At 39.3% G+C, this 12,491-nt stretch overlaps 1 long non-coding RNA gene across 1 annotated transcript; it reads right to left on the reverse strand.

Annotated features, from left to right (window-relative positions):
- Positions 1 to 168: 168 nt before the first annotated feature.
- Positions 169 to 9,838, reverse strand: LOC105500844. Its single transcript, XR_001000095.1, has 4 exons — positions 9,731 to 9,838; positions 6,866 to 7,035; positions 4,519 to 4,636; positions 169 to 483 (listed from the first exon to the last, which is right to left on the reverse strand). It is a non-coding gene; the product is annotated as an uncharacterized LOC105500844 (long non-coding RNA).
- Between the last annotated feature and the right edge of the window lie 2,653 nt (positions 9,839 to 12,491).

Genomic DNA, 12,491 nt, shown 5'->3' on the forward strand with positions numbered 1-12,491 from the left:
GCCTCCCAAAGTGCTGGGATTACAGGCTTGAGCCACCGCGCCCGGCCTCGACCTCATCTTTTACAAGAACCAGTATGACATTAATTAAATGTTTTCAGAAGTGTAAAGTACTTAAATAAATTAAAACAAAAATAAACTCTTTGGGAAAGAAAATAACTCAAAACATGCTTATAGTAGACTCCTGATTTGGTGAAACCTTTATTCATGTTGTAAGATTTTTAAAATTTGCAGATTTCATTTTTCTTTGACCCAATATAATTATTATACTAGAGCTTAACTTCTTATCTCAAAATATAATTCCTTATTTTTCCCATTCTAGGAACTATTTGACTACGCTATTTATCTTTATAGTCATTGGTATTAGAAGTACAAGGGTGCTTTCTACATATGTATGTTTCTGCTTAAAATGAATAGGCCTTGATCACGTTGCATGATGTCTGCCTTCTCCATCACTCTGTAATTTCTCTCTCTCATCTTCTGTATCTGCAAAAAATAAATCTATGGTAATTTTCATCAGTCGTTAAGCTTATATTGATTTCTGCCTCTCCTGGAATTTATAGTACTGGAGGTATTTTAATTTTTAAATAAAAGTGCCCCAAATTATTTTGTATTATTTTCTAACTATCTTATTAATTTTGGCTATCTACATGATAGTACTATGATAATGGTTAGGATATTAAGACACGAGAAGCAATTTTTAAATTAATTAATTTTATTATTTTACTTTATTTTTATTTTTTATGAGACAGGGTCTTGCTATGTTGCCCAGGGTGGTCCCAAACTCCTGAGCTCAAGCGATTCTTCCACCTTGGCCTCCCAAAGTGCTGGGATTACAGGCGTGAGCCACCATGCCCTACCAAGAAAATCTTAAAGATTAAAAAATAGAAGGACTAAGGCCGGGCGCAGTGGCTCACGCCTGTAATCCCAGCACTTTGGGAGGCCAAGACGGGCAGATCACGAGATCAGGAGATCGAGACCATCCTGGCTAACACGGTGAAACCTCGTCTCTACTAAAAAAAAAAAAAAAATTAGCTGGGCATGGTGGCGGGCACCAGTAGTTCCAGCTACTTGGGAGGCTGAAGCAGGAGAATGGTGTGAACCCAGGAGGCAGAGCTTGCAGTGAGCCGAGATCGCGCCACTGCACTCCAGCCTGGGTGACAGAGCCAGACTCCGTCTTAAAAAAATATATATATCTATATCTATATAGATATAGATATAGATATAGATATATATAGAGAGAAGGACTAATATTTCTAGCTATTATAATGTGTTAAAATGTTCAATAAATAGACCTGCACTGTTTTTGTGTTAGAAATGACTTGTAGATCGCTACAATAGAATGAACAGCCCATAAACATGTCTAAGTTTATTTAAGTGATTAAAAAAGGTAATTCAAATTCAGTATGGGTCAGTAGACTGGTATCTCAAAGGATTTTGACAAATCCGATATTTCTTCCTAGTTTAAAAATAAAAGCAAACAAAGCAAATACACAGATAAGGAACTTAAACTATCACTAAATAGGAAATAACGTAAACTCTTTGAAATTAAAATTGTGTGCGTATGTGTGTATATGTTTAAACTATATGTCAAAATCAGTGTTGTTTTTCATGGAAGCATTAAAAGTTTTTGCAATGGAAGACAAAGAAGTCCATCATCACTACTAGTACTCCTAATTTAGAGGCACTACTCAATGTAATTAGACATGAGAAAGTAATAAGAGGTATGAATACTCGAAAGAAGGAGACACGATTATTGTTTGCAGATAACAATAATACATCAATTAAAACAGAAGAAACAATGAGATCAATCAGTAAGGTAGTTGACTTCACACACACAAAAATATCTAAATCAATACTTTTTCTATATATAAAGAAGAGTTGATGAGAAAATATAGTGGAGTAAAGTTACCAAATGCAGTAGCAACCAGAGAGGAGAAAATTATTAGAAAAAGAGCTGAGCATGATGCCACACATCTGTAATCCCAGCTACTCAGGAGGCTGAAGTGGGAGGATTGCCTGAGCCTGGGAGTTTGAGACCAGGTTGGGCAACATAGCACAAGACTGTCTCGAACAAAACCCGAAACCAAAACCAAAACAAGCAAACAAAAAACAGAAAGAAAAATAAGAAAAAAAAAAAAAAACCAACTAGAAAGAAAATTGACAAGAAATGGGCAGAAACTAGGTGAAGAAAAGTTAACACTCTTGAAGGATTTAACAGAAAAGGATCTGAAGAAATACATTAATACAAACTGCTGGAGCTGGGCGTGATATCTCAAAGGGCATGTTTAAAACAAGTTTAGATGATTGCTAAATTTTCTTCTAAGAAGGGCAATTTCTGGTAACTGGAGGCTCCTTTGTTTGGCTGAGCATCAAGACAAGTTTGAGGAAGCAAGTTGAGGAGAAGAACTGATTTGTTTGCAAACCACTCTCTACCCCAGTCCCAGATATAACAGGTAATGAGTAAGAACAGACATGTCTGTGGGGGAATTTCTTCTGTGAGATGTGTTTTGCAAAACCTGTTTTCCACCTTCTCTATGAAAACTCCAGTTATGTTTACATGTTCACTAAGGTTTTTACATTAGAGGATTATTCAGGAGCTTCAAAGACAGGCTAAATTCACATATCCTGGTAGTTACAATGTAAGGGATGAACACAAAGGCAGCTATGCATGGTCATGGTGTTCCCTTCTGGTCCCTCAAATTAGGAGACACCTGAAATCTGGGTTTGTTAATTAATTGATTAATTCTTATTTATTTATTTTTGAGACAGAGTGCCAGGCTGGAGTGCAATGGCCTGATCTCAGCTCACTGCAACCTCTGCCTCCCCGGTTCATGCGATTTTCCTGCCTCAGCCTCCTGAGTAGCTGAGATTACAGGCATGTGCTGCCACACCTGGCTAATTTTGTGTTTTTAATAGAGACAGGGTTTCACCATGTTGGCTAGGCTGGTCTCAAACTCCTGACTTCATGATCCACCTGCTTCAGCCTCCCAAAGTGTTGGGATTACAGGTGTGAGCCACCACACCTGGCTGGAAGACTGTTTATTGTAGAATTAATTATCATTGTAAAAGTTGAAAAGAACTCAAGCAATCAATGATAGGGTTAAACAAATTATAATACATCCACTTAAGGGAATACTATGTACCCATTAACAATGATGTGGTATGCTGGGCACAGTGGCTCAGGCCTGTAGTCACAGCACTTTGGAAGGCCAAGGTGGGAGGATCGCTTGAGCTCAGGAGTTGGAGACCAGCCTGGGCAACATGGTGAAACCCTGTCTCTACCGAAAATACAAAAAATTAGCTAGGCATGGTGGCACACCTGTGATCCCGGCTATTCAGGAGGCTGAGGTGGTAGGATTGCTTGAGCCCAGGAGGTAGAGTTTGCAGTGAACTGAGATCACGCCACTGCACTCCAGCCTGAGCATCACAGCGAGATGCTGTCTCAAAACAACAACAACAACAACAACAACAACAAAATCACCCAAAAAAACAACCAATGATGTGGTAAATATTTATTTACTGACAGTGATTTGTTGTTAAGTAAGAAAGACATTTTCTACAATGAAATATAATTTATGATATTTTGGTGGGTGGGAAAAATTTATCCATCTGTATCAGGTCCTGTATATATCAGGTTCCATGGAACCATAGTCTATAAATGTATGCGTGTTTAGGAGGTGGAATTATGGGGGATTGGAGTGCTTTCTATGCTTCTCTATGTTTTCTGTTTTTTAAATGAAATAAACTTGTATGATGATGATGAGGGTGAAACAAGCAAGATAAATGTGCCCATCAGATCTTTTAGGGTTCTAATATTTTACTACTCTTTGAAAAATATTTGTTTTATGTTTTCTCTTTATCTTAGTTCATAACTTTAAGTTCTACTCATTTAAAAGGAGGCAAGAGTTTCTCGCCCTCTCCCTCGGGGAGCTACATCTTTCCTTGTATTTTTTTGGCATGAACAAGTTGTAGGAAGGGTGGATCAGTGCCTTCCTGCAGACTCCAGCAGTGTTTCAGGTAAGAACATTACTGTCTTGGCACCCGTTCCAACACAATCACCCAGGGCAATTCTAGTGCCAAAAACTTTCTCAATGTGTGTGGGTATATAGCATTCTGGGAAGTGACCTAATCACACAGGGACATAAATATGGGAAAAGACATTAGAGACTATTACAGGGTTGGGGGTGGGAGGATTGAAAAACCTATTGTATGGTATGCTTACTACCTGGGTGATGGAATTCTAACCCGAAACCTCGGCATCATGCAATATTCCCATGTAACAAACCTGCACATGTACCTCCGTATCTAAAATAAAAGTTGAAGTTTAAAAAAAAAGGAAAAAGAAAGCCCAACATGACTGGGCTGGGTGGCTCATGCCTGTCATCCCAGCACTTTGGAAGGCTGAAGCGACAGGATTGCTTGAGACCAGGAGTTCAAGACCAGCCTGGGCAACATAGTGAGACTTCATCTCTACTAAAAATAAAACTTAAAAGATTAGCTGATGGTGGTGGCATGTACCTGTGGTCCCAACTACCTGGGAGGCTGAGGCAGGAGGATTGGTTGAGTCCAGGAGATCGAGGTTGCAGTGAGCTGTGATGGCACCACTGTACTCCAGCCTAGGTGACAAAATGAGACTCTGTATCAAAAAGAAGAAAAGGAAAAAAAAGAAAGCTAAACATGAGCTGTTAGGCATGGCGTTAAGCATGAGTTGTTAGGCATGGCTGCACACACACACACACACACACACACACACACTCACACACATTTTCAGACTTTTTTCAGACCCTTTCAGACTGCTTTCAGCCTTGAAACCAGGCCAGTATACCAACTACATGGGGTGTTACATCATTTTTCTTGCTACTTTTCTATGTATTTTGCAAGCTGAATCAGCGTTCGCAGATACTCTTGTGTTTCAATACAAGTAATAAAGTCTTTAAGATACCTTTTAATATGCACGTTGAAAAGATGGAATGTATGACGCTGAGATTACAGGGACTGAGAAAGGCAGAGTATGTGAATCAGGTAGGCCAGTTCTCTGACTATGTAATTTGACATTTTAAATGAGTAGCACATCTTTTAACCAACAAAGTTATGGGGTAGCCTAGAAAGAGAAACCACTTGAATTTTAAATATAAGATGCAGAGAGGAGGACAGAATCTTCCTGTGAACTATCTTAGCAGCATCTGGTTCTTTTGAGGTACTTTGAATGTGTTGGAGCTTAGAAACGAATACCCCAAAAGATGGTACTTTGACATGCTGAACTGAAGAAGGAGCCTCGAGGTCTCTTGGGCCTCCTGCCCCTCCTGTCTCTTAATCCTCAGTGCAGGATGAAGTTGTCCCCTGAAATTCCTTATTTGCCTACATTTTGGACCTGACAATGAACAAAACAATTACTTCTGGCCCCTTCCCTGAGTATTCACTAACTGAACTCATGGGAAGAAAGACTGAATTCTATCAACATGCCTGGACAGACTGGTCACAAACCATTGTCTGCTCTGCTGGCCCAAAATACTTTATCCCAGGCCGCTGTATGTTCTCTAAGCCCACTGAAATCCCCTAAAAATCGATCGTCTACACGTCTCTATCTCTTTCCCCTAAGAAGTATATACGACCATCTGTACCTCACTGGGATATTGGACAATCATTCTGTGATTCTCCCTCATGCACACTAACACGCCTGTATGCCATTTCGCCTATTAATCTGCCTTTCATCAGTTGATTTTTCAGTAAGCCTTCAGAGGGCAAAGGGTAAGTTTTTCCTTGATCCCAGCAAATGTATAGTAGGATGTGTGCTATAAAAGACACGATAGTCCCATTGTCATGGATGACATTTCCTTCTTGTGGGTGTGCCAACTCGTGCAGATGAGAATTTTATAAATGTGTGTGAATCAGACTGTTATAGTAACATTAAACTGCTAAAGAACTTTACCTACTTTCCGGATTTGCTAGTAAATAATTTGGCTAATTTTTTTTTTTTTCAGTCTAAAGGAAGATAGCTAATAAACTACATGAATCGGCCCAGTGGATTAAGTAATTTTTCTTAATGCCTGATTACTAGTTTCTGAGAATAGGATTTGTGGAGAAGGAGTTTTTGGGGGAGATAGGAACAGAGGCTGATCAATTTCTTTCTTTATGCTTTGACCTCCTCTTAGAAAAATGCTGGCTGCTACAAAAGTTTCTATCTTAATATTTTGCTGCAAGTTTGTTATTATCATTTATGAACTCCTCATTTCCCACAGAGGAAGGAAAAAATAGACAGAACTGAGTGATAAACTAGACAAAGGGAGTGGCTTAGTAGGACCCAGCTTCTTCCTTTTGTGTTTCCAGTATTTGTCTACTGTTAAGGAAATCAGCATGTGGCACATAACTGGGGCAAAGGATTCAACACTCAGCACTTCAAGCAAGAAGTCATCATCATTAGCATTATTGTGGCAGCTACAAGGAGACGCCCAACGATTTACTGCGAATGAGATGAACTGGATACACTGACTCCCAGCTGGATTTTTACAATTTTCGTCCACATTCTGAGGGCTATCAAAATAATTTTTATTTCACTTCCAGACCATCGCAGCTTCTACAATGACTCTTTACAACAAACTAAATTTCATTTCGTTATGATTTGCCAAAGGTTAATTGAGAAAAGTAACAGCCAAGAATTAAGAAAGTAAGTATAACATAAAAGAGGGAAAAAAATCATTTATTTTGAATGGTGGCCTGACCAAGCAACATGGCTCCAGAATGAAAGAGATAAAAATAGGAAGACAATTGGGTGGAGCAGAAAAAAAACCGGGCGCAATAGAAACAGATCGATGAGAATGTGTTCCCATCATGTTTCTGAAATTGCAGTGATAAACATATTGCATACCCTTTGTTCTAGAGACCTTTCAAAAAACAGAATTCCTTTTCTCAAACATTGAGGTCTCTCCATCTTTAGAGTCTTTCCAGTCTGTTTCACACAGTGTCAGAAGAAGGTTGCATCAAAAGTTGATAGAATTACTGTAATTCCCTCCATGACAGTAGTAAAGTTGGATCCTGCTGATTAGAGCAAAACACAAAAGCTCACTTCCAGAGAACTGTGATCTTCTCATAAAACAGTTGGCATTGCCTGAAAGGGAGGTATTGTTGGCAGGTAAGCCAATGTCCTAGGGCCTGGGACTCAGCCAGCATCTCATATAACAACCATGCTGCCTATCCACTTTTGTTTGTTTTCCCAGACAAAAATGATTGCAACACACTTCAGGGCCAATGCAAAAACTCTGCCTTTGTAATATATAGACTTGCTGTCAATAATTAGATGTTCTAAATTGCTACACTAGACAATGAGGTCCAACTTAAAAAAAAAAAAAAACAAAAACCCAGTTAAAAACTCAATTGGCCAAGAGGTTATTTCTGCAATGCTTTTGTAAAATGATCACCAGTGTTTCTTTTTTTTTTTTTTTTTTTTTTTTTGGAGGGGGGTGGGATTGAGTAGATGAAATGTGTCCAGAGAATTAAAAAAATCATACTTCTGTAAATATTTTCTTAACTTCCTTTGCCAGGCAGCTCTGGTTTAGTGGGACATACACTAGCTTAAGTTTGAAAACACTTGGATACTAACTGTGCTACTTCGGAGCAAGCCATTTAATCTCCCTGAGCCCCAGAACATTCATCTATACAGTGAGGATAGTAATATTTCAACTGACCACCTCGAAGTATGATTAAATATCCGATGATATATTGTACATGAAAGCATTTATCAACTGCAAGCCATGATACTAATGTGAGGATTGCAGAGTCGCCTTTGTTTTTCTCAGAGCAGATTTAATTCTGGGGTGCTGGAGAGAAGTAGGAGAGGTTCAGCTCCAGCTCTATCTCATATCCCCACCTCTGAGAGGCTGGAAGAGAAAGAAGTGGATCTTGAGTTGGCAACTCCCATTTCTCCATGGGTAGAAAGAAAAACCTGGTTTTCAGATTTCCCCCTACCCCATGAAGTAAGAGTCCCTTCCTCTAAATGTTAAAGACATTTATTAACTATCTAGATTTTCCTTGACTTCTGCTTCTTTATTTAGGCTATGTTGTTGTTCAATAGGATAGCCACTAGTGATTTGTGGTTATTGAACCCAAGAAATATGGTTAATCAAAATTAAGATGTGCTGTTAGTGAAGAATACATGCCAGGTTTTGAAGACAGTAGTCCAAAAATACCTGAAAGAATGTAAACTATCTCACTAATGTTTTTTAGTTGATTTCACACTGTAGAGATAATATTTTAGATATATCAGATTGTGTAAGATACGTTGTTAAAAATAAATTTTATCTGTTTCTTTTGACTTTTTCAAATGTTGCTACTATAGTCTAAAATTTTGTATTTTATATCACTTTATATGTCTTTTTTTTTTTTTTCTATGATGGAGTCTTGCTCTATTGCCCAGGCTGGAGTGCAATGGTATGATCTCGGCTCACTGCAACCTCTGTCTCCCAGGATCAAGCGATTCTCCTGCCTCAGCCTCCCGAGTAGCTGGGATTTACAAGTGAGTGCCACCACGCCCGGCTAATTTTTTGTATTTTCAGTAGAAACGGGGTTTCACCATGTTGACCAAGCTGGTCTCAAACTCCTGACCTCAGGTGATCCACCTGCCTTGGCCTCTCAAAGTGCTGGGATTACACACATGAGCCAATGCATCCGGTCTCACTTTATATTTCTATTGGATTTGGACAATCAGAGAGGAAGGAAAAACCCAAGTCTCCAGTAGCCTTACTTCATGCCTCTTTCTTTCCATTTTTCAGTCTCTCTCCATGCTCATGCATTCCAGGTATTGGGAAGTCAATTCTTTCGAGACAAACATCAATAAACCACAGAAAGATCAATAGGAGGACCATTTCATCACATTTATAGCACATGGCACCAAATAGACACTCAGCATTCACTCAGTCATTCATGCATTTAATTAAAATGAAGAATAGAGAAATTTGGCAATCTTATGTCTTGACAAGACAGATACACTAGGAACGAGTAATTTCTCTTTTCACTCTTATGTGTTCTGAAAAGGATGAGATACTCTGATTAGGCTATGTACTATACTGTGTATAGTCACTTATTAAAATCTTATTTTATATAATGGCTATTTGTAGGCATTTTTAAAACACTCCCTTCTAAAGGTCTAGATATCTTGAGGTCAATAAACATGCTTTGTATCCAGTAAGTACTCAGTAAATGTTGTTGAATATAATGAATAAAATAAATGATATAATCAGTCTATCACTTTATCTTTCTAACCAAAATTAAAATTTGAAGCTAAAATGTTGTATGGTTGATTTGATGATGATATAGGCATTAAAATATAAGTCGTGCCTTAAGATATGCTTTGCTTTTATTTGATAAAACAATCTTATTAAAAATTTTTTTTTAATAATAGAGACAGGGTCTCCATATGTTGCCCAGGCTGGTTTTGAATTCCTGGGCTCAAGCGATCCCCCTGCCTCAGACTCCGAAAGTGCTGGGCTTACAGGTGTGAGCCACCACACCCAGCCAAACAAATCTTATATTTAAGTCACTTCAAAAAGTAACCCATTTGAGAGTGAATAAATTCTTCCCAGATTAAATTCTGGCTGATGAAGAACACTTATTCCTAAAATAAAATCCCCACCCATTTTTGTCATCTCAGCCAACAACTAAAAATTGTCCCAGGAACAAACTGATTCACCCCATATGGAATAACAGAATAACAGAGAAGAACAATAATCCCATTAACCTGGTAAATCCGGAATGAAATGTAGCTGGAGAATGGAGCAGATTGGAGGTGGGAACAGTGAACACTCAGCAGGTTCCCAGCCCTGAAAACCCCTGGAGTCTCAACAGCCTCAACCCATCTGGAAGGGAGGGCTTGGGGGAAGGGCTGAGCATGGCTGCAGGGATCAAAGCTAAGCAGGGGAAAACAGCTAGAGCACTGTCTGCTCTTTGAGCAAAGATAATAGAGTCCTCTCTGTGGTGAAGAGAATGAACACACAGGAAGATTTAAAAACACAACAAACTTGGAGCCGATCAGATTCCTTTATTCCATACCTCAAACTCATCAGGCTTGTCCTCAATTCAGAATCTCTCTATATTGAATTACAGGGTTAGAAAAATAAAGGGCATCCCGTTGAGTGCTTTTCAAACAGTGGGTTGCCACTCCTTAGTGTGAGATAATCAATTCAGAAGGTGGAGGTTTGCATTTAGAAACTGAAATAAATTCGAATGGAAAATAGAAAGAATTGCATGGAAAAGGGATAAATATTGTTTCAAGAATTTTTTGGTGTGTATGTGTTTGGTACAGGTAAAATGCATCTTATTGTGGGCATTAGCCAAACGGTGAAACTGAAAACCAAACAAGTCTATCTCCCTGCCGTATTATTCTGGGTTACTAAAATCAGTTCTTCAGACCTTCAGGAATAGGCTTTTTATAACACCCACAGCTAATTCTCTGTCGAGATATTCCTCCTGCATTCTAGAAATATAGACAATGTCACAGATTCAATGCAAACCCTCCTGACAATAGCTGCAGGATCAGGCCTTGTATTCTGAGGAAGCTAATACTGTTTGTCAGACTCTGAGGGCAGCCTCCCTTTAAAGACCCTAATTAAGGAGAGGGAATGAAGAAAAAATGGTAATAGCCTGCCTCAAATGTGAGGCTGCCTCTTGGCCACTATTCATTATAAAGCCCACAAACTGTGGGCTCTATTTAAGGAATGTCTGGGTTGGTTTTGGGCGGGGGAAGCAAAACAGACCCATTCAAATGCTTCCCCTTTTACTCTCAACTCTGTTGTCAGCTTACTTTTCTCACCTTGATTTATTTCTTGAAATTTTAGTCAAATTCATTGACATTTTGCTTTATGATTTACAAAGTAGATGAGAGTGAATAGAGAAGGGACCTGACAGAGAAGAGAGCAGGACTATATAAAAGATTCTGGCAAGAGGTGAGAACATTCCTCGATCCATTATAGAAACCCACCAGTGATCAAACAAACACACTGAATTCCACTTCTAGGTCTCAAGGAATTAAGCATAACATTCAAAGTTGACTCAATAAAGGAAAGATTTATTATTATTATTATTTTGAGATGGAGTTTTGCTCTTGTCATCCAGGTTGGAGTGCAGTGGCCAGATCTCAGCTCACTGCAACCTTTGCCTCCCAGGTTCAAGCGACTCTTCGGCCTCAGCCTCTCTAGTAGCTGGGATTCCAGGCACTCGCCACCATGCCGGGCTAATTTTTATTTTTGTAGTAGAGAAAGGGTTTTGCCATGTTGGCCAGGCTGGTCTGGAACTCCTGACCTCAGGCGATCCACCTGTTTCAGCCTCCCAAAGTGCTGGGCTTACAGTCGTGAGCCACCGCGCCCAGTCAAGGAAAGATTATTAATGACAGACTTAATTGCGTTCTGCAAAGCTGAAAGGCAAGGAAAGAATTGGGGGATGGAGCGAGGAATTCCCTAAAACAAGGCCTAGTAAAGTTGTATAACAAGAAAAAGGCAGATATCTTTCTATCCAGACACAAAAGAAAGTTCTTAAGGTTTTACAACGGTATGGCCACTAACACAACCTTTCAAAGAGGAGCAAACTTACTTATCACCCCAAGAAATCAAAGTAAACCATGTGAAACCCTAGGGTAGGAAATCCTGCTGCTCAGATAAAGTATCCAGTGTGACACTGAAACAGCACTATTGCTTTCAGGCAGCCTGGCTTAACCTTGAGTAAAGCCTTTCCTGGGAGCTCAGCTCAGTGAAACAGACATTCTGTCAACTGTATCAGAGACAAGGATTTTAGCTGTAATTATGGTCTGCTAATCTGGTGTAGCTTTAGTTAAACAAACAGAATCAGCACATTATCATTAGGGAGGCAACATAGTTTCTCTCCCTTCCACAGAGCATTGCTCTAGGGGAGACTATTGAAAAGTTTGGCTGCTGTTACCAGTTTTACTTCTATCTAATCTTTTAGGAGCTCAGTTTCTCCAAATGAAGAAATGTGTGACACCCTCCCATCTCACAGGGTTGCAGAAAAAACTCAAATAAGGCAGTGTTTAAACATGTCATAACTGGGCACTGAATGGTTCCTGATGAGTCTGTACTGTTCTGTCCTTTCTCTCCCACCATCTCTGGGAAACTGGCATGAAATGGGTCTCACTGTCTACTTTTTTGTTCTTTCTTCCCAGGCCCTTCTCTCCTCTGGTTAACCTGGTCTGAAGACTTGGAGACATCTGTCATATTTTAGATGTAGAGGAGTATTTCCAGCTTAAATGGTTGCTTTCAGAGTACTAATTCTTGGCCTCCCTCCCCCACCCCAGAAAAGAATCTCTTATGGTGGGAAATTCAGTTTGCTGAAAGCTGAATATTAACCGTAATTTTGAGAGATAGCTCAGCTAATATTTCCTTCGAATTATGCCATAACAGCAAAACTTGCCACATTTATGAGTCCTTTAATATGAAATTGTCTTCCTCCTTCCCTTCCCTCCCTTCCTCTTTTTCTCTTTTCTCTACTCC

This window comes from Colobus angolensis, unplaced genomic scaffold, assembly GCF_000951035.1.
Source record: "Colobus angolensis palliatus isolate OR3802 unplaced genomic scaffold, Cang.pa_1.0 Scaffold69, whole genome shotgun sequence".
In the NCBI taxonomy this organism is placed as follows: Eukaryota; Metazoa; Chordata; class Mammalia; order Primates; family Cercopithecidae; genus Colobus; species Colobus angolensis.